A 5438-nucleotide genomic window follows, 5' to 3' on the forward strand; every position below is an offset into this window, starting at 1 on the left:
GTATGTATGTATGTATGTATGTATGTATGTATGTATGTATGTATGTATGTATGTATGTATGTATGTATGTATGTATGTATGTATGTATGTATGTATGTATGTATGTATGTATGTATGTATGTATGTATGTATGTATGTATGTATGTATGTATGTATGTATGTATGTATGTATGTATGTATGTATGTATGTATGTATGTATGTATGTATGTATGTATGTATGTATGTATGTATGTATGTATGTATGTATGTATGTATGTATGTATGTATGTATGTATGTATGTATGTATGTATGTATGTATGTATGTATGTATGTATGTATGTATGTATGTATGTATGTATGTATGTATGTATGTATGTATGTATGTATGTATGTATGTATGTATGTATGTATGTATGTATGTATGTATGTATGTATGTATGTATGTATGTATGTATGTATGTATGTATGTATGTATGTATGTATGTATGTATGTATGTATGTATGTATGTATGTATGTATGTATGTATGTATGTATGTATGTATGTATGTATGTATGTATGTATGTATGTATGTATGTATGTATGTATGTATGTATGTATGTATGTATGTATGTATGTATGTATGTATGTATGTATGTATGTATGTATGTATGTATGTATGTATGTATGTATGTATGTATGTATGTATGTATGTATGTATGTATGTATGTATGTATGTATGTATGTATGTATGTATGTATGTATGTATGTATGTATGTATGTATGTATGTATGTATGTATGTATGTATGTATGTATGTTGCTTTAAAAAATGCATTTACTTTAAAGTTCTGTTTTTTAGTGTTTTTAAATTTTCAATTAATTTTTTCTTTTACTCAATTGAAATTAGCTCAAAGCGGAATATCTTATTTTAGTAAATAATTTGGTTTGTCGATTTTCGTTAATTACAAAGACCTGGCCAATCCACGGCGCAATATTAAGGAACTAAGTTTGAACTGCTACAGTGCCGTCATTCTCTTTTTTTTGCCCGATAAAAAATTTATTCTAATACCTTTAAACCTTACCTATTTCTATAAATTAATTTAACGCATTTTAATAAAGACTATGAATTGTTTCTAATAAATTTTTCAAAACAATTCGATTATATTATGAAGATCCCTTTTTAAAATAACTACTTTTTTTACTTATTTTAACTCTGTATGTAATTAATTTTACTCTTTTTAATAAAATTAATAAAAATAATTTCTTTCTTCTTGACATTTTACTTCAAAATTAATTAAATCAATTACAAAGTCTGAAACAACTACAAAATCTCATTCTACCAAATAGATTCTTAGGTCATTTAACTACTTTCTGGTAGTATAATTAATACAATTTTTAAATTTAATAGGAAAATTTTTGTATTACAGAGTGTAGTTAAAATGTAATTAATGCTAATAGTTTTTGAATTGTAATAAACAAGCAAAGCGCGTGATGAGAATGTGGCCGCCCCCGCAGGGGGCTGCCAGATTTTTTTTAAGTATACCTTTCACGATTAATAATTTTTTACTTCCATTTCTAGATAAACATTGATACAGCTATCAACGAACCAGCTGCAGCTACAATTCCTGCTGCTGAAATACTCCAAGTAAGTCATTCATTGAAAATTCAAAATGTTACTTAGGAGTTTCTGGGTCACTCATTACGAAACGGAAATCATTTCGCTTGAAATTTGTTATTCGTAGGTTTTGGAGGTCGTTGATTACGAATCTTACATATCTTTTTTCATTTTCAGAATTCAAATTATGCCTTATATTACGTCATATGTACTATTTCTTTTACCATTTTCAATCGCCTATGCTTACGTGGGAGTTATGTTTTAAATTTTTATTAATTTTTGTCCGACATATTAACCCCTTGACTGAGAGGTACGTCTATAGACGTACATTCTAAGGTGGGCTCTCACTATAAGATACGTCTATACATATACATACAAAAAAATTTTTAATAACAAAATTTAGCAGATATACATCATACTAACGTTATTTAAGATATTTTGAACCGTGAATCCTAATTTGAGGTCAAAAATTTAAAAACCAATATATCTTCACAGAAAATTATAAGGTATTTAAATAAGCTGCAACGCTTATTATTTTAATACAATTTTGATTATTTTAATACCAAAATGGATTAAAATAAGCAAAACTGGATTAAAATAATAAGCGTTGCAGCTTATTTTAATGCCTTTTAATTTTCTGTGTTCTCAAAAGTGACCTGTTCTGATATTCTGTTTACCAATTACGAATATGAAGTCAGTTTCTTTGATACTCGTTACTCAGGGATTTTAAAACTTGCAAAATTTGAATCAGAAAAATTAAAAAATTATTAGAATCTATTTAAAACTTGTTAATCAAGGGTTTTTGGGGTCTGTGAATACGAATCTGATGTTTGTTTTTCAAAATTCAAAATGGCGGAATGGAAAATTAAAAATCATTAGAATTTACTTAAAACCTGTTACTTGGGTACTTAAGTCGCTGATTGATTGATTGATCAGCGACCTTAAATACGTCGTAAATTGCTCTTGATGGCTAAATTCCTGTTCTTAAGAAATGTATTTTTCAAATGATTAAAGAATTTACTCTATCTTATGTATTGAATATTAGTTTATTATTGGTAATATATGTTTAATTTTATTATTAGTATAACCTATTGTCATTATTTATTTCGCAGACGGCAAAAAAAACCGCCACTAAAAAAGGGAGGTGCATTAAATGCACCGATCTTAAAAAACAAGTGGAGGAGTTGAAGCAACAGTTGGAAAATACTAATTTAGAAAAAGCTCGACTAGAAGCCGAGAATACTTTTCTGAAAGAAGAGCGAGAAGCGCGTAATGCTGAAATTTTAGCCGAGCGCGAGGCGCAACAAAATATTCTTTTAGCTGGTTTTAACCAACTAAAAGAAACGGTCGAGGCTCAAAAAATAGTTGTGCGAAACGAAACTGCAAATACAGTATGTACTTCATTAGATTACATTAAAGTATACCTAAGGGACAGTTGTTTTAATTATTGAAAGACAATTTTTACATTCTTTAATCTATGAAATTTTACGAGAAATGTTATAATTTATTTCTTTTTTCATTTTTTATTTAATTAAATTAAAAGATAGTTTTGAGTTTTTTAATTGTTATAATATTTTTTGGTTTTAGAAAATATAATTAATTTGTAGAAATATTTAAAAACAATTTATTAAATAGTAAGGTTTTTTTTCCGTAATTTAAAATAAGTGTTAATAACCTATTATATTTGATCCATAGTATGGTGAAATTTGACAAAGATTTATACTATAAAGCGTTAAGCGCGCAGACAATAACTTGTCGAGTGCGCAAAATTGCTGCAGGCTACTGGCCTAAAGACGTTAATAAAGTCATTGCGGCCAGGAAGCCCCCTGGTGTGAAAAAGGAAGACTTTCTGCAGATTCAAACGGAAGATTATTTCAATATTGATCGTAACTATGTTGTACCCTAATTTCGTTATTTACTAAAGTTATTTAATTGAAATAAGTTAATTTTTTAATACACAACAAAATTGAAGAACTTAAGTTTCAGAATATTTGTTATGTTGCATATATAAAAATCATATCAAAGAATCAAGTGGATATTCAACATACAACTCACTCAAGGTTTTAGAAAAGGTTTTAGTTTTGATAGGTATTATGAATCAACTAATTCAGCTGCTATTTTGAAGATATTTGTTTAAATAAAATTTTAATTTAGACGTAAAAACTATTATTTTCATGAGATAAACTATTTTTATACATAAAATAGAAATTGACATTTCTTAAAAGAACTTTTCTGTAAAAATATATAAAATTTGATCGAAAATTAGATTAAAAAGAAACCATATAAAAAATAATTACTTTTTTTAAGTTAATATGTTAACTATCAGCGGAATAATGGCAGCCAAGATACCGTAAAAGTTACTCTGATAAACACTGGCGCATCAACGGCCTAAATTTCAAATCTATAATAGCAAATTATCAATACCAAACTATCATATTAACAGCCAAAGTTCTAAATCTACAATAAAAAATTATTAATAATGGTGAATAGTGTTTATTTATATATACAACATTTAACATAAACTTATTTTATTTAAAGAACTTTGTTAAGTAACAATATGTGACAAGAATGCTAGTTAATTATTTCCAGCGCACTAGTAATGTAATTTTAAACATAGGTGTTGTGCAAGAAATGCAAAATGTTCTTGAAACAAAAATCAAAGGATTTCATAAAGACAAATATAAAAAAAAATTTAAAGAGACGGTGCAGAAAGCTCTTTCTTGCAGACGCGTTACGTAAGTTGTTAATATATATATTTGCATGTTCATGTTTATAGTAATTTAGATTTTTAAAAAACTAACTACTTATAAAGTAATTGCAACTTAAAGGTCGATTATGTAATTTAGCTTTATACTCTCTAAATCTGAATTCGTAGTTTTCTACTAATGAAAGAGTGCGTATTCGTTTACCAATTAGATTAGTAACAGTTTTGACTAATTTGTAGTTTAAAAAACTAGCAGAGGGCCCCAAAATGGACATTTGATATAATATTTTTGTATAAGTATATATCGCCTCGTGAATTTTTTTTACTGACTTAGTTTGTTTAGATGAAGCTTTTTATATAAGCACGGATCGGAAAGAATTGTTTTTCTTTCTGTAACACATATTACGTGGATTTTTCGTTTTAAAAAGTTTTGTAACAGCTTTTATTTCAGTCGTTAAAATTATCTATATTTTTGGTTTCGAATAGGTGCATATCGTAATAATCCCATTTATTTATCGTATCCCAGGTGCGAATTTCAGTCGACCGCCAGAGTTGATGTTAATGTAAAATAAAACAGTAAATTAAACAAATATTAAATTAATAACTTCTTTTTAGATATTTAAAACAATATTTTGTAATAAAATTCATACTTAAAGAAGTTACAAAAAAAATTTTGTTCACTTGAAAGTTCAAAACTTTTGGCTTATTATACACCATTTTTAAATATCCTAAAACGTTTGGATTCCAGAGTACAAAATCAAAACTATGTCCATCTTGGGGCCCTCTCTCCTACTAATTGTTAGTAGAAAACTACTAATTCATTAGTAAGTCGTAAGTACCACTAATTTACATTTAGAAAGTACTTACTGCTACTAATCTTGATTTTAAATTTAATAAATTTTGTTTTCACTTTTGCTGATTTTATTTTCCACATTTGTTAATTTTGATAATCACTTTCCCTCTTGTTGATAATGAGTTTCATTTTGAGTGACAATCTTACTGTAGTTGAGTCACATTATCGATTAAAATATAACAGATCTAATACAAAAATTCGAAACAAGTGCTTATATCAAAACTTTTACAGAACTTTACAAGCAAATGTACATGTTCTTTTACATATTATATTAAACATGAGCCTTAATTGGTTTATAACTCATGT

This window comes from Leptopilina boulardi, unplaced genomic scaffold (genome assembly GCF_019393585.1).
Source record: "Leptopilina boulardi isolate dan_hultmark-lab unplaced genomic scaffold, ZJU_Lbou_2.1 LbouV2_125, whole genome shotgun sequence".
In the NCBI taxonomy this organism is placed as follows: Eukaryota; Metazoa; Arthropoda; class Insecta; order Hymenoptera; family Figitidae; genus Leptopilina; species Leptopilina boulardi.